Source organism: Dermacentor albipictus, chromosome 7 (genome assembly GCF_038994185.2).
Source record: "Dermacentor albipictus isolate Rhodes 1998 colony chromosome 7, USDA_Dalb.pri_finalv2, whole genome shotgun sequence".
Lineage (NCBI taxonomy): Eukaryota > Metazoa > Arthropoda > Arachnida > Ixodida > Ixodidae > Dermacentor > Dermacentor albipictus.
In genome coordinates this window covers 44,906,399-44,924,656 of record NC_091827.1, presented here as the reverse complement: position 1 = coordinate 44,924,656, position 18,258 = coordinate 44,906,399, and the positions used below count along the sequence as shown (strand labels likewise).

At 45.6% G+C, this 18,258-nt stretch overlaps 1 protein-coding gene across 1 annotated transcript in view; it reads right to left on the bottom strand.

The window, feature by feature from the left end:
* Positions 1-17,953, bottom strand: part of LOC139047406 (homeobox protein prophet of Pit-1-like) — a 32,443-nt gene extending 14,490 nt beyond the window's left edge. Inside the window, exon 1 of the mRNA XM_070521235.1 lies at positions 17,649-17,953. The gene's annotated coding sequence lies outside the window, so the exon portion shown is untranslated. The remainder of the gene's footprint in view (positions 1-17,648) is intronic.
* Between the last annotated feature and the right edge of the window lie 305 nt (positions 17,954-18,258).

Sequence of the window (18,258 nt, the reverse complement as noted above, 5' to 3'; positions counted from 1 at the left end):
ACCTGAGAGAGATGGCGGAATTCCAGCCACTCTAGGAAGTAGAATTTTAATTTTTAACCTCGAATATTTAACGAAAATTTTCGAAAGACGGAAAGTCGCAAAATAAATAAAAATAGGAGCACGCAGTTTACAGCTCCGAAGCTATGCACTGAAAACATATGCCGGAATTGTGTATAAGCCTCAACTGTAAAAGTATCTCAGCTGGACAAGTGTGATGTATGAGTATGCTGAGAACCGAGGTGAAACAGCGCGAAAAAGACGAGGACACAAGGAAACAAATACCACAGACAAGCGCTGACTGCCAACTGGAAGTTTATTTGAAAATCACCGGATATTTATAGCTTCATCAGCATAGGCATGCGCACATCATTCACAAAAACATCTGCAAATCATCATTTTAATCTTTCTACCAAAAATGTTATTTCTTTTCCCGAAAAGGCAAGAGAGGGAGTGCTCACACATTTATCGCCTTCTTTTCTTATATGAAAGGCCTCTATTATGCTGCTTGCGTTACAATGTTTAACAGAATTTCACAAAAGGCCCTACTCACAAATTAGGGGTATACCTCAAAGCGGCTTGCAATGCATAATTTTTTTTACCGCTTTAGATTTATTATGAGGTGCTGTTTACAGCATTGTGATGCCTTCGTTTATTCATGTGTTGCAGAGCAGCAAACTTGGTAATATTGTTTTTAGAAGCTTTGCAGTTTTCAGGAATATTGCTAAATAAACAAAACAAAACAGCGATGACATAAATTGAAAACGTACTCCTTATCGTTAATGGATTAATAACTACTTCGCTTAAACGTAACAAACATGGTGTGGTTGCCGAGAAACAAAATGGATTTCTCCGTTCCCAGGCATGCATGTAGGTAGGAGCTCCTGACATAAAGCTTCCCCATAAAGGAAAAAAAAATGTTCTTCACATTAGTAACACGCCAGTCGGTTATAAAAAACCAACTGGAACAGTGTCTATGCCCCCAAGCTGTTTTCGGGTCCGAGGAGGATATGCGTATATACTATAAGGCCGGAAGAAAAAGTTCATTGACTGGAAAAGGCAGAGAAGTCGGCCGGAAATATGTACGTAAAATAAAGGTGGCCTTTAATAATATAGGACCATACACAGCCTTTCGTAATTTCGAAAGCAAAGCGGCAAGACGAAGCAATACGGAAGATGGATAAATGTAACAAGTTCTGGACGAAAAAAAAAACAGCCTGGCAGGGCAGGCGAATTACGCATATATATTTTTTTCCAAGTGGCTTTTGCTCGATGTGCGGCCCTGTGAAATTTCTGCATTGTCTATCCCGTGGGGGGATATAAGAGTCTTCCTCAATCGTCGACGGCAGCATACTTGCGAAATTACTGCAAGCAAACACGAGAATGTAAACGCGGTCATGGGTCCCTCGATGTAGCCTAATGAGCGCACGTATATATACCGCTGGGAAAACTTGTTTTCCAACTCCGTGACGAAGGGCGACGTTTCCGATTCCAGAGCTGGAAGTCGCGCTGCGAATTTCTCAAATTGTCCCTTCTCAATACGGGCTTCGACCAGTGTGGCACCGGGGGTTGAAAGGTCGAGGGCGCGGCGTATTGTTCTCCGCACACAGTAGACTTAGTGACCCCGTGTGGCCAGAGGGTGGCTGGGGTGCTTCGATGCGCGCCCCCTGTCGCACGGCGGCGGAGGGGAGCGCTGAAGCTTTAGGGAAGCGGGCGCATCTGAGGCACCCTAGCGGTGGCTTTCCAGGAAAAGCCGACACCGCTCTCGCACCCCCCCCCCCCCCCCCCGTCTGCATGAACACAGAATAGGGCACTGAACCAGTGGCAGAGAGTGGACACGACACCAAAGTGTATCATTACTAATGCTGAACGTGGGCTATAGTTGGCTACTGTTTTTCAGTATGATGTGTCTACTGTCGCGTGCAATACTAGCTGCAACCCGGTGCCCGTGGTCGAAGGGGCCCCGTGAAAGCGCGGGGGCAACCACGTACAAAAAATCGCAGAACACCGTGTCAATTACTGGTATACTTAATAAAGGCACATTTTTTTTTTCTGTGTGTCGGCGCTGCCACGCACCCAGGGGGCACCTTTCGTCATGGCGACCGCGTTGCAGGTCATAATGCACGCGACTGTACCTATCCTGCACGGGCCATGTTGTAGCGTGCACGTATGTAATAATTTAAAAAAATGAAGAAAGAAAATATACGTTGTTACAGCGTTACAGAGGAGACGAATACATTAAACTGCACAAAGAGAGGCGCGTGTAACCGCCGCAACTGCGTGGAAGAAATATACGCGCGGTTGGCAACAGCGCCTCTCAATGGCGTCACATTTGCATATAAGCGAAAAGAACAAACGGCTAACGTTTACTGAGACCCGTGGAAACGATCGCCGCTTTACGCGTATTCTTGAGGGAGCACGCTTGGCTAACCTACACTTTATTTTTATTCTTTCGTGTCTGCACCACACAAGTTTCGCTATGTGTGCATGCAAGAAGATCGTTCACAAATTTGTTCCTCCTGTACTTTGTGGAACCTAAGTATAGACCGAGATTAATATGTTCCACACACACAGCCAAAACGTACGCGATTAAGAATGATACATGGCAATGCCAGTAAACCAAGCAAGTGGAACATATTCGCACGTATAGACGTACGTTCTACTTACTTAGTTAAACATGCGTGGAACGAGGTCAGGAGCCTGTAGCCCACGTGACTTCGACCGACCACAGCTGGCAAGAGTGGTCAATGCCAACTATGCCGCTGCTCCGTTTATACGAAAAAACAGCCGCGGAATTTCGCGGTCAACGACCTAAACGTCGGCAGGTCCGATGTGGTCGCGAATTCGGTTCACGGATGCGGTGGAGGCATTTCGGCGGCAGAGAAAGGCAGGCAACAGTTTGCTGTACCTTGAATGCGCATTTAAGAGGTTCTAAATATAAAAGACAAACTGGAGACCTTAACTATGTTCGCCAGAAGGTGCCTAGATAAATGAATTTCAATGTAGCGCCATTATTTCACCTCGCCGACGACCTCCTCATCATCGCGCTCTCCCGCCATTGCCGGTGCGTGATTGGCAGAGTGCGGTCACGTGGCACGGCAAAAAAAAGTGCCTTTTTTTTCACGCAGCATGGTTTACGCCAACACGCGCATGAACAAGGATTTACTGCATGGAATACACGCTTCAAAACGAGTATCGATAACCGATGCGTAGGGCGACGCAAGCTAGAAGCTATTTGTTATATTTGCACGTGTGTTTATAGATTTGAAACATTTGTGGGGGCGCTGGCAGCGTTCCGTGTAGGAGAAGGATTAGAGGAGGAGAACGAAGGGAGAATGAAACATATCTAGGGACCTTAGTTGTTAGATAATTTAAAGAAAAAGAAAGTTAAAGAAGAAACCCTCGCGTATTTAACATGGTCGTTAAAGCACCTCAGGTGGTCAAAATTTAAATGGAGCTTCATTAATCATTAAAAAAAAGAAAACGAAATGGTCAACCAAGTGTCCACGCTAAAGCAGACAACGTCAAAGTTATATGGTGGTTCGTTCAACTGCTTTAAAGTTTGCACAATAGAGCATGGAGAGCAGAGAGAACAGAGCACTAACTTCCAACAGTTCATTTTCTTTTCAGAAAGCATAACAAGTTTGATTATGGAGTATTAACTTGCTGTTATATTATATATTATTATGGAGTATAAAACTTGCTATGCTGTCTAAAAGGAAAATTAACTGTCGGAAGTTAGCGCTCTGTTCTCTCTTCTCTCCCCTCTGCTGTTCTTGCGCTATTATTGAAACTTTAAAGCACGTTTTACCAACAAGCCCAATCCTACACCCTTCGTTCAACTGATTCGATTATTAAGCGTTGATTATATGCCTCTATTCTGTCTCTTCCTGTTTCCTTTTCATGTTGATTATTCATTAATTTCATGTCGTATCGTATATTGCCTTCTGCAGCGTCGACACTTGGCTAACCCTTCCTTGCTTTTTCTGGAAGTGGTTACGAGATAGCCAGATCCCAGATACGCCATACCCGTGTGAAGTCAGCAAATAAGACCTTGTTTTTAAAATGCACGCCAACTTGACGCGCACGGCGAAGCGTGGAGAGAGCGGGAACATCCGGGATACCCCGCGCCTGCATGTTAGTTGGCGCACATACGCAGCAGATGGCGCTAGTGGCAAAATATCGCTCGCTCAAAGAGCTTACAGTGTTTGCGGCTAATTGTACTCGCTCTTTATTATATCCGAAGTCGCTGACTATTGCTACGTGTTCTCTGCGTGGAAAGGTATCACTTGATACAATTTTCACGTTTATACGACATCTACAAGTTGCCTAACCAACCGTCTTTTTTTTTTCTGGAAATGGTTACAGAGTAGCCAGATTCCAGATACGCAAAACCCGCCCGAAGGCAACAAAGAGGACCTTGTTTTCGAAAAGCATGAGTGCCAACACGAGGATGTTGCGCGCATGTTATACTTCGCATGCGAGCAACTAAAAGTCGCTGTGAATGGCGGTTTGTGCCGGCAAAAAACACTTTTTATTTTGTCGTTTAATATATTTATATTTACAGCGACTAAGCGTCTCAGTGGATATTGCGGTGGAGTACCTCGCATTCTAACACTATACCCTAGTCATTGTATCGCAAATACAGACACTGATAAACTTCTTTCCGAATATATCATGGCACGAGTACTATATCCGTATTTCTTACTTGAGCATAGTATAGATAATATATTTAGGACATATACAATTCCCATTCATGGTTATTATTAGATTCGTAAGCATCTTAACAAAGAATCGCGATGATGAAAAAAACATGTACACAAGAGGCCTCTGTAAGAGAGGCTCAATACCTGCTTCCTGTTGAGAGATAATGATTCCGTCAAGATATCACGAGACTGATGTATTAAGTAACGAAAAAAAAAATTAACCAAACTTGAAACTTGCCTTAGTTGTCGGCGATGTTCTACTTGTAATTCACGGGACTCCGAACGGCTTCTTCGGGTCTATGCAGGGTTGGAGGCCAGCAACGCGCAAGCGCAAAATCGAAGGGAGCCGAATCGCAATTATCCTCGAAAGCGGTAACACCCAAAACGTTATTAAAAAACAAAAGAAAAACACAAAGCCGCACACATTCGATGCACAAACTTCGCAGGTCCGTATTCAGGCGCACAGTTTCCGGCGATATCCTGCGTGGATGGCTTATATTCTCGCACGATATGCGCTCACTGACCCGGTAAGCAGACGGTATACTGTGGACGACCACGTCGGCAAACGCACGATGAACTACTCCAGCAGACGACACTCAACCATGCGGATGAGTGTCACGTGGGATGAGTGTCACGTGGTATGAACCACGTGTGTATTCTTCCTTCTTTTCCCCTTGGTTCCTCTTGTTCTTTTATTCCTTCTCTTCCGGGTATCAAACCATCGTGCACTCTCCCCCCTCAGGCGGCAAAAAGAAAAAAATCCAAGAGGCCGAGGAAGTACACAATAGGCACCGCCGGAGGGATACTTGGAACGTAGGGACAGTGGGAAGGGGGACAGGGGAGGCGAGGAGAGGGGGAATCTCACGCGGTCAGTGAAGATACGCAAAGGATTTAACTCGACTAGTTATTTTCAACGAACTTTCCGTGGGGACACAACGGCCCAAATACGAGAAAGCAACGCAATTGAAGGTGATATTTTGAACGCTGTCGAATTCCGCCATATTGACAAATTTGGTATTGGAGGCATCATAAGAGGCCACAAGCAAAACTCTGGGCCTCTCAGATTGGCTCAATATGCCACCACTACAGAATCTGACAAAGTCCAGAAAGGGACCCGGGTTATAGCTGGTTGGTAAACGATTTGGAAGCGAACCGCGCTAAAAGCGGGGCGAAACAAGGCATTGTTTTACAAAACAGGAAGGCGGAACTGTCTTGTGCGCTGTTCTTGTGCCTTACTATATTTGTAAGGCGAGTTCTTGTTTCGTCCCGATTTAGAGCTGTTGGCTTCACACTGACGTTCCTTTTCCGGGAGATTCGGCGCGACATTAGGAAAAAAGAGAGGAAGAAAATGAAAGGAACTTCCACGTTTATTTTCTCGTAAAGTTCATCGTGTTACATCGAAACCAAATTAAATACAGTTTTTGAAATAGTACTTGATCAGCCGAAAAGCCTTGATCAGCCATGTTGTAGTGCGACCCCCTTCACTACACTGGCTACGGCGGCGACGCGGTAGCGTAGCCTGCAGAAACGTTCATGTGTTATTTAATCAAATAATTCATTATTTTTGTTTAGTATTCCCAGCACCATCAGCGTGTAGGTTTCGCGCTGCACAATGTGAGTTCATTTTGCTGTGCCGTGACGCCACTTCCGGCAATTGTAAACCAACTCTTTACATGGATCAAATGAAAATGTCAGACAAGCATTTCCTAACCTTTTTACCCGCCGTGGTTGCTCAGAGGCTATGGTGTTGGGCTGCTCAGCCCGAGGTCGCAGCATCGAATCCCGGCCGCGCGGCCGCATTTCTATGGCGGCGAAATGCGAAAACACCCGTGGTGCTTAGATTTAGGCGCACGTTAAGGAGCCCCAGGTGGTCTGAATTTCCGGAGTCCTCTACTACGGCGTTCCTCATAATAACAAAGTGGTTTTGGCACGTAAAACCCCATACTTTAATTTTCCTAACCTTCGTTGTTTGCCGAGTGCCATTCTTTCGCATGCGATAAAAAAATAAATAAGAAAAACTGCTATCGTGTTTCTACAACCGCGAAAAATAAGCACCCAAAGCTCCTTCAACAGCGTGACAAGTGATACGCGGCCGCCACCTTTAACTCTGTGGCATGTTTAGCTACCCACGCAAGTGAAAAGGAGCCGCTTTTGCGGGGCCAATGCCGGTGCCCCTCTTTAACACGATAACAGACCCCCGCCCGTAGCTAACACAATTATCTTCGGTGTCTGGTCTTCGCTCCGTCGTTCTTCCTTCTGCACGCGCCCAAACTGCACGTGACAAACCTGAACGGCGCGAAAAGAGGGGGACAAGGATGCACGCAGGAACTGCACTGGATCGTGCGCGCACGTCAATCTTTGTCCTAGTTTCCATCCTTCTCTTCCTTCTTTTATAATTTTCGTGCCGTTTGAACTCGTGATACGCGGCACCAACTTCGTCAAACGGCAGTGCTCACCAATGGAACTGCCACCCTTGTCATCCTACCAGCCCCAAACACTTCAGAACGCCTCCGAATCGCCATATCCCGCGAACTAGACAGGCGACTTGAAAAAAAAAAAAGAAAGAACGAAAGAAAGGGGGCGATATCTTCAACAAAGGCGAATTCCTCTGCGGTAGCGACCAGTATAAATAACCTCGAGGGGTTTCGCGACTGTCACCGTTTAGCACGACTCGCATTCTCCTCCCGGCGGTGGTCCAGGGGTGGGGATTACCCCCCTGCTTTCTCGGTAGCAGCTTGAAAGTCAGACACCGCGTTTTGCACGCCGATTATTAGAGAGAACAGATTGTGCGCTGCAGCTAAACCCAACCCCCCTCGCCCGCGTCTCATTGGCACCGAGCATAATTGGGCATGTGTCTGTGTTAAGAGGGAAGCTTTACCTCGGGCCCAACTCCGACGCGGCCTATTGAAATGCGTGTAAAACGCAAAAATGTTTTTAACAGATAACCCCTGGACCAATTTTAATGAAATTTGTTCCACTTGAGAGAGAGAGGTTAAACTCTAGTGACTGTTGGGAGCGGAAAATCGATTTAGGGCTTGAATTTCCTAAAACGATTTTCAAATATTTCAACGTTTGAAAAAAATAGAAGCACGAAGTTTACAAATTTATAGCTCTGCATCAAGAACCGATATGGCGGTTCTGTAAACGGCATCCATTAGATCATTGAAAGCGGACAAATTCAATATGTCATTTTACATCGTACGTGAATTTGTTACGTTGGAAGCTTTAGCTCGGGCTTCCAGGAAGCTTTAGCTCGGGCTTGTTACGTGAATTTGTTACGTTGGAAGCTTTACCTCGGGCCCAACTCCGACGCGGCCTATTCAAATACGTGTAAAATGCGAAAAACGTTTTTTTCCCACCCCTGTACCGATTTTGATGAAATGTGTTGCATTTGAGAGGGAAAGGTTAAACTCTAGTGACTGTTGGGAGCGGAAAATCGATTTAGGGCCTGAATTTTATTTTTAAAATTTTCATAAATTCGAGAGCTCGAATGGAGTAGAAGCACGAAGTTTACAACTTCATAATACAACTTTGCATCGACAACAGGTATCGCGGTTCTGTAAACCGCACCCATTAGATCACTGGAAGCGGACAAATTCAATATGGCATCTTATCTCTTACGTGAATTTGTTACGTGTGTACAAGGTTTCTGAAAACGCTGTTATTTCTTATTGCTAAATTTTTTTTTAGATTCGTGTCCGACAAATCAATTTTGTCCGCTTTAGATGCACTGTTACACGCAATGCACAGAACTGCGATATCATTTTTCATTGTTGTTTTGCAGAGTTGTAAACATGATAGTTTCTTTTTTTGATAATTTTAGATTTTCGCCAATTTTTAATAAAATCGTTGACAACATAAATAAAAAACTCGACACCAACAGTCACTAGATTTTAAGGTTTTTCTTTTAAATGCAACAAACCTCGCCAAATTTGGTGCAGTGGTTGCCGAGAAAGACGAATTCTGCTTTTGCGTGTATTTAGATAGGAGCACCCGAGCTTAAGCTTCCTCCTAAAAAAAATGCGTTTTATCTCACTGCCTTCTGCGCAATAAGGCGGCGGTGGGCAGACGACAGAACGCGTTTCGACGAATACGAGGGCGATTTCCATAAAAGACATGCACCGAAAGCTGCCGAACGATCCGACGTTCTTTATTTATTTACTTTCGTCGGGTTGTGCTTACACGCATTTACTGAAAACCTCGTTTTCTTCGCCCTCCCATTAATATCATTAAACGAATTATCTGGCACTTGTCGGTATACTCTGTTCTCGTCCAAATTTTGCAGCAACATCACATCTTATGGTATAATCTGGATTGTTCAATATATACCAGACGGAATATATAGTCACTTGCCCGATTTGCCAAGAAGAAAAAAAATGCATATCTGCCTTCGTCTGCGCCCCCTCGAAGTCAGGTAAAGTTCGAAACATGCCCGTTATATCTTGCGTTTGCCGTACCAGGTCTGCAATACGACGAAGCATTTACTTCGAGATTGCCTTGCATTAACTGCTACGCCGTGCGTCCAAAGGCGACTTCGCACATATTTGTTGACAAACATGGCAGTTAACAGTGCCAAGTATTACGCTAAACGATGCGGACTATAACAATACCATTTCTGAGACAGCAATGATCGTCCATTGGATGGAGATCCACATGGCAAGACATGGGTATTACAGGGATGCGTTGAATGTGCCCAGCGCGGACATTCCTCGCATGTACACATGGGCGACATGATCGGGACAAGCCGCGTATGAATTGCGTGGGAAGGCATTTTGCCCCGTTCGCAGCAGACGCTGTTTCATAGATTGAATTCGGGCAGAATGCAGAAATTCGCACGAATGCAAATGCAAGCGAGCGAGCGCGTTATTTCAATGTGCTGCTACCCGTTCTTCTACTAGGCCTTTCCGCTAGGCCTAAGTAACAAGGCTGAAGCTTTCAAAGTAAATTGCGTCAAGAAATACGTAAAGTACACGATGTCATGATAGCCTTGGCTTGTAATTTCATCAGACGATAAAACGTCATTCTGTCACAGAAAAACTATACAAAAGACACAGTATCAGCAACAGTCAACTGTATACGGGGTGTCCCAACTATCATGCACAGAGATTATATGTATATATATATGCAAATGCCATGGTGCACGTAGCTGCACAGAACTAAAGTATACTGTTGTCTGCCGTCGCTTGGAGGCCGTACTCACAATTTAGCCGTATACTTAAAAGTGGGTTGCAATTAATGCAGAAATTTTTACCGCTTTAGATTTATTATGAGGCGCAGTTTACAGAATCGTGATACCTTCGTTGATTGATGTGTTGCAGGGCAGCAGACTTGCTAATTTTGCTTATTGAAATTTTGCAAATTTCAGGAATATTCCTTAAAAAAACCGATGGCATAAATTCAAAACATTCTTCTTACCGTTGATGGATTAATAACTACTTCGCTTAAACGTAACAAACCATCGCTGCAGTGGTTGGCGAGAAAAAACGATTTCTCCGTTCTCATGCACACACACACACACACACACACACACACACACACACATATATATATATATATATATATATGTGTGTGTGTGTGTGTGTGTGTGTGTATATATATATATATATATATGTGTGTGTGTGTGTGTGTGTGTGTGTACGTGTGTGTGTGTGTGTGTGTGTGTGTGTGTGCGTGTGTGCGTGTGTGTGTGTAGAAGCTAGTGACATAAATTTAGCTTCCCCCTAACGAAAAAAACAAATTTGTTGATGTTAGTAACACGCCAGTCGGGTATAAAAACCAACTTGAACAGCGGTTATGCCGCTAAGCCGTTTTCGGGTACGAAGAGGACATGCGTATATACAATATGGCCGGAAGAAGTTTATTGACTGGAAAAGGCAGAGTGGTCGGGGGGAAATATATACGGAAAATAAATGTGGCCCTGAATAATAAGCGTGCATGGTCAGCCGGCTGTAATTTTGAAAGCAATGCGACAAAACGAGGCGATACGGAAGAGGGAGAAATGTGACAAATTTTGGACGAAAAAACAGCCTTGCGGGGAAGTCGACTTCCATCTTTCCTTCTTTCTTTCTTTCTCTCTTTTTTTTTTTCAAGTGGTTTTCCTCGATGTGCGGCCCTGTGAAAGTTCTGTATTGTCTATCCCGTGGGGGGGGGGGGGGATATAAGAGTCTTCCTCAATCGTCGACGACAGTATTGGCGGCGAGGAGTTACGGAGTCGCCCTCTATCGGAAGCGCCTCGCTGGCGTAGTATGAGGGATCACGTGGCGCGCTCATAGGTTTTGCTGTCGGCGCTCACTAAAGACACCACGCGCGAGCTCTCCCGGACATTTCTATAACCACTTTCGAAACGAGAGAAGTTTCTTACTGTCTAAATAATGATCTTGGGCAAACTGAAAGCACACAATCGTTTACAGCCGCTATCTCTTTACCGAATACGTACAGTGAACGCTACTGCGCGCGGTCGCCGCGATGGAGTCTCCCGAAACGGCTTCTCGCGTGAAAGGTAGGTAAACGCTGAGAGCAAATTATGTGAAATATGTTCTTATAGTGTTTCTATAACTAAATGGAGCGTAATAGAATGAAGCCTCAATGCAGTGATCGCGCAGATTCGCAGCGACCGACTGCGCGTTAGCATGCTTGTCCGCGCACTGTTTCGCTTTCAGCGCGCGCGCGTTTTCGCACCGATGAGCATTTGACAATGTACAAGCAACCATTGTTGCGTGGGCGCTATCAGAGCTGTTCAAAAATAATTTCATTGTAGAGACTTCGACGCCTACGGGGACTGTAATGTGCCATCGCGACGATTCAATCTTTTTTTTCTTCTAAATTCTTTGACCTTTCAATACCATTTCTCGAGTTGGGTCGCACTGTATGTTTATCGGCGTTCTCAGCGTGCAATTTCCCGCTGCTCCTTTTTTGTAATCCAGTGCATTAATTCATAATACAAACATTACCACATACCATGCTTCTTTAAATGTGCTTCTTACCGCTGCCTTTCCACTCCACTGAACTTGCCAGTATCTATAGCATCGACAAGTTCATAGACCAAACCGTCATGACATTAGTCTGGCAGCGGACTCGGGCGAGCGTCTCAGTGCGCGTTTTCAGAACATCGCAGACCGGGTGCCGGGGCATAAATCTTCCTCGCGTCTATGCTTGCTGCATACCCGAGTTGTAGCCGATGACTGTTTGCCGGTTTTATGTTTCGCGAGCCAAGCTTCACACAGCTTCTTGTCCTGCGGCTACGTGTGAATAAGGCTGACACCGGCCTCCGTTACGTGCTTCCGGCCCTACCATGCCCTACGAGCAGCAGCCTACCATGTTGCGCGCCTTCAAAGGCAGCCACTACTTATTGTAGTGCTTTCAAGCGTTGTAAAGGAGACACTCGAAGCGGGAAAATTTCACCACTAAATGAAAACCGCAGCGTACGAGGGAATTGAAACTCTCGTTTTCAGCTCGCTTCGGCGCTCCCGAAGCAGCCGACGCGGCCGCTATGTCCACGTGATCCCTCCTAGCACGTCACGCCGACGGTGGCGCCAGCTTTTCCAGTGGTGGAGCTCGAGGCCAATACTTGCGAAATTACTGCCAGCAAACACTCTCGAACAGGAATGTAAACGCAACCGTGGGACCCTCGATGTAGCCTGATCAGCGCACGTATACCGCTGGGAAGACTTGTTTTCCAACCCCGGGACGAAGCGCGACGTTTGCGATTCCGGAGTTGGAAGTCGCTGCGAATTTCGCAAGTCGTCCATTCTCAAGTTCGTTGAATACGGGCTTCGACCAGTGGCACCGGGATTAGCGACGCGCTCTGCAGTTTTCGTTTTTTTTATATATACCACGTGACCGCCGTCACGGTGACGTCAATAGCCTCCTTTCGTCACGTCGGAAGCCGCGATACGCTTAGCGCGCGTCTCCAACGGGTCACACAAAAGACGCCGTAATTAGTTACTTGTGGCGCTTGGTAATTGGAAATTACTGATTAATTAATAATGATGGAGTCAGCAATTAAAAGAGAGAGAGAAAAAAAATATGGGAGAAATAGGTAAATATTTTCTATTCAGTATTCCTCTAACCTTGTATAATCTCCACAGTTTCACAGCAAGGACTATTGACGCCAAATTGTTCACCTTTATTTCGGGCCACGAAGAGCATACATATGCGCAGAAAAACAATGAAATGTTATTTGAGTTATGACTTAATTTGTGCCGTACTTAAATAGTAATTGCTTCGTTGCACTATCCGCAACTTATACTTAGCTCCAGTGTATCAAAACAGCCAAGTATGCTCTGCATTAAGTCTCTCGAGCTTAAATCAGAAGGGGGACGGGTTGGGTTATAGGTTGTTTTACAGCGAAGGTGTTAGCCTCTAGTGGGTCGGGATTTTTTTCGTGTCCGCGTGCTCGCAAAATAAAATGTGGGCCGATCTCGCAGGCAGTGCAAAGGCGAAAGGCGCACAGCGTGCTCCAAGAGGCATCACAAGACGTCATCAGGTGGCATCATCAATTGACGAAGACGTCATCGTCTGACGTCGCGCTTGAAGCGATGACGTCACCAGGCGACAACGTTACGCGGCGATGGCGTTATTCTCACGTACATTCGAATTACAATCCGAAGTTGTCGCATCTGCAGCTTGCGCGGAAGTCGTGCTTTACGAATTTTCCTAACGCAATCTACTTCTAGAAATTCAGTTACTTCAATAAGTCACTTGCGCTTGGCGGAGGGCCTAGAGGAATGAGCACGTAGGCTGCGCTCCCGCACGCGCGCGTGACGTACAGTCGTGAGCAAAAGTATACGGACCACAGGGTCGTCGATAAAACTAGATTTCTTTGTTATTGACACGCATAAACTGAAATTGACGAGTACACTAGAAAGTTCCCAATGTCAAGTTTGGGCTGCAGTCCTCAATTTGAAGATGTATTCACAGGCAGAGGAAAAAATCGGCTTTATCGCGCAATCCCTTGTCCGTATACTTTTGCTCACAAGTGTACGTCGCTTGTGGTGGGAATGCTTGTCTAACGTCGGTCGTGCCTTTCTAACGTGGGTGTACAACTTCGCGGCAAATCCACTTCTGGAGGGTGGAGTGCAGGTGGATTTTTTTTTTAATAGTGACAAATGGCGCTGTGCAAAAAAAAAGACAGGAGGACGAGTACAATGATTTTTAATCGTCCTCCTGTCTTGCTTCGCGCCACACCATTCTTGCCGCCTACATCAGAATTGCGAGTCGTCAAACTCGGCGAAGCTTAGACGACATATTGGGCATTTCAGTGTTAAGGATCTGCCGGGCTTCGCTGTTTGATGCAACAGCTGTGGAAGGTGCAGCGCCGTCTGCACATATATGTCGTCATTCGTTTCGCGCCGGTGCTCACACGTACAAGATTCTTGCTGAGCGCGAGTTCCGAAACCTTCCCCACTCTCTTGCAGAAGCCGCGGGTCAGTTCTGAGGGGTGGGGGGCATTCTGTAAGAGTCTAACTAGTGGACTGTCCATTTCGGTCGCTGCTCACTGGCTAGGGCCGCTCGTCTCCTCCTCCCTCGTACAGCTGCATCCAATTAGCAGCGGGCGAAATGCACAGTCCACTAGGTGGACTCTTACAAAATACCCCCTCCCCTGCATGAACACGGAAAAGGGCACTGAACCAGCACAGAGGGTGGACACAACACCAGAGTGTATCGTTACTAATGCTGAACGTTGGGCTACAGTTGGCTACTGTTTTTTACTGTGATGTGTCTACTGTCGCGTGCAATACTAGCTGCAACACAGTGCCCGTGGTCGAAAAGGCCCCGTGACAGCGCGAGGGCAACCACGTAGGAAAAATCGCAGAACACCGTGTCAATTACTGGCATACTTAATAAAGGCACATTTTTTTTTCTGTGTGTCGGCGCTTCCACGCACCCAGGGGGCACCTTTCATCATGGCGACGGCGTTGCAGTTCATAATGCACGCGACTGTACCTGTCCTGCCTGGGCCTTGTTGTGGCGCGCACGTATGTAATAAATGAATAAAAAATAAAAAATAAAATGAAGAAAGAAAATATACGTTGTTACAGCGTTATAGCGGAGACGAATACAGAAAACGCGAGCTGCACAAAAGCAGGCCCGAGTAACCGGCGCAACTGCGTGGAAGAAACATACGCGCGGTTGCCAACAGCGCGTGACTTAATGGCGCCACATTTGCATATCAGCGAAAAGAACAAACGGCTCACGGTTACTGAGACCCGTGGAAACGATCGCCGCATTACGCGTATTATTGAGGGAGCCACACTTGGCTAACCCACACTTTTCTTTTTCTTGTCTTCACCACACAAGTTTCGCCATGTGTGCATGTGAGAAGATCATTTACAAATTTGTTCCTCCTGTACTTGATGAAATGAGCGCTACGAATACGCGGACGAAAGAACACATGTACGACAGACAAGCGCCTTGTCTGTCGTACATGTGTTCTTTCGTCCGCGTATTCGTAGCGCTCATTTCATCAAGTATGCATAACCAACTCACCCACATCAAGCTTCTACTAGTTCCTCCTGTACTTTGTGGAACCTAAGTATAGACCGAGATTAAGATGTTCCACACACACAGCCAAAACGTACGCGATTAAGAATGATACACGGCAATGCCAGTAAACTAAGCAAGTGGAACATATTCGCACGTATACACGTACGTTCTACTTACTTAGTTAAACATGCGTGGAACGAGGTCAGGAGTCTGTAGCCCACGTGGCTTCGACCGGCCACAGCTGGCAAGAGTGGTCAATGCCAACTATGCCGCTGATCCGTTTATACGAAAAACAGCCGCGGAAGTTGGCGGTCAACGACCTAAACGTCGGCAGGTCCGATGTGGTCGCGAATTCGGTTCACGGATGCGGTGGAGGCATTGCGGCGGCAGGGAAAGGCAGGCAACAGTTTCCTATACCTTGAATGCGCCTTTAAGAGGTCCTAAATATAAAAGACAAACTGGAGACCTTAACTATATGTTCGCCAGAAGGTGCCTAGACAAATGAATTTCAAGGTAGCGCCATTATTTCGCCATTGCCGCCTCCAGCCATTGCAGGTGCGTGATTGGCAGAGCGCGGTCACGTGGCACGAAAAGAAAAGTGCCATTTTTTTTTTCACGCAGCATGGTTTACGATAACGTGCGCATGAATAAGGATTTACTGCATGAAATACACGTTTCAAAACGAGTATCGAAAACGGATGTGTAGTGCGACGCAAGGTATAGAAGCTATTTGTTATATTTGCACGTGTGTTGAGAGATTCGCAACATTTTTTGGGGCGCTGGCAGCGTTCGATGTAGGAGAAGGATTAGAGGAGGAGAACAAAGGAAGAATGAAACGCATCTAGGGACCTTAGTTCCTAAATAAGTTAAAGAAAAAAAGTTGACGGTAAAGAAGAAACCCTCGCGTATTTCACATGGTCGTTAAAGCACCTCAGGTGGTCAAAATTTAAATGGAGCTTCATTAATCATTAAAATAAAAGAAAACGAAAGGGTCAACCAAGTGTCCACGCTGAAGCAGACAACGTCAAAGTTATGTGGTGGTTCGTTCAACTGCTTTAAAGTTTGAATAATAGCGCAAGGGCAGCAGAGAGAACAGAGCGCTAACTTCCAACAGTTCATTTTCTTTTCAGAAAGCATAGCAAGTTTTATTATGGAGTATTAACTTGCTGTTATATTATATATTATTATGGAGTATAAAACTTGCTATGCTGTCTAAAAGGAAAATTAAATGTCGGAAGTTAGCGCTCTGTTCTCTCTTCTCTCCCCTCTGCTGTTCTTGCGCTATTATTGAAACTTTAAAGCACGTTTTACCAACAAGCCCAATCCTACACCCTTAGTTCAACTGATTCGATTATTAAGCGTTGATTATATGCCTCTATTCTGTCTCTTCCTGTTTCCTTTTCATGTTGATTATTCATTAATTTCATGTCGTATCGTATATTGCCTTCTGTAGCGTCGACACTTGGCTAAACCTTCCTTTCTTTTTCTGGAAGTGGTTACGAGATAGCCAGATCCCAGATACGCCATACCCGTGTGAATTCAGCAAATAAGACCTTGTTCTTAAAATGCACACCAATTTACGCGCACGGCGAAGCGTGGAGAGAGCGGGAACATCCGGGATACCCCGCGCCTGCATCTTAGTTGGCGCACATACGCAGCAGATGGCGCTAGTGGCAAAATATCGCTCGCTCAAATAGCTTACAGTGTTTGCGGCTAATTATACTCCCTCTTTATTATATCCGAAGTCGCTGACTATTGCTACGTGTTCTCTGCGTGGAAAGGTATCACTTGATACAATTTTCACGTTTATACGACATCTACAAGTTGCCTAACCAACCGTCTTTTTTTTTCTGAAATGGTTACAGAGTAGCCAGATTCCAGATACGCCAAACCTACCCGAAGGCAACAAAGAGGATCTTGTTTTCGAAAAGCATGAGTGCCAACACAAGGATGATATTTGGCTATTGGACGCTATTACGCATGTTATACTTCGCATGCGAGCAACTAAAAGTCGCTGTGAATGGCGGTTTGTGCCGGCAAAAAACACTTTTCATTTTGTTGTTTAATATGTATATATTTACAGCGAATAAGCGTCTCAGTGGATATTGCGGTGGAGTACCTCGCATTCTAACACTACACCCTAGTTATTGTATCGCAAATACAGACACTGATAAACTTCTTTCCGAATATATTATGGCACGAGTACTATATCCGTATTTCTTACTTGAGCTTAGTATAGATAATATATTTAGGACATATACAATTCCCATTCATGGTTATTATTAGATTCGTAAGCATCTTAACAAAGAATCGCGATGATGAAAAAAACATGTACACAAGAGGCCTTTGTAAGAGAGGCCCGATACCTGCTTGCTGTTGAGAGATAATGATTCCGTAAAGATATCACGATACCGATGTATGAAGTAACGAAAAAAAAAATTAACCAAACTTGAAACTTGCCTGAGTGTCGGCGATGTTCTACTTGTAATTCACGGGACTCCGAACGGCTTCTTCGGGTCTATGCAGGGTTGGAGGCCAGCAACGCGGAAGCGCAAAATCGAAGGGAGCCGAATCGCAATTATCCTCGAAAGCGGTAACACCCAAAACGTTATGAAAAAACAAAAGAAAAACACAAAGCCGCACACATTCGATGCACAAACTTCGCAGGTCCGTAATCAGGCGCACAGTCTCCGGCGATGTCCTGCGTGGAGTGGCTTATATTCTCGCACGATATGCGCTCAGTGACCCCGTAAGCAGACGGTATACTGTGGACCACGTGGGCAGACGCACGATGAACTACTGTCGCAGGCGACACTGAACTATGCGAATGAGCCGAAAAAGGACACGAGCTTCGACAATTCAGATAACCACGTGGGTATTTTTCCTTCTTTCCCCCTTGGTTCCTCTTGTTCTTTTATTCCTTTCTCTTCCGGGTATCGAACTATCGTGCACTCTCCCCCCTCAGGCGGCAAAAAGAAAAAATCCAAGAGGCCTAGGAGGTACACAATAGGCACCGCCGAGGGATACTTGGAAAGTAAGGGGAGTGGGAAGGGGGGCAGGGGAGCCGAGG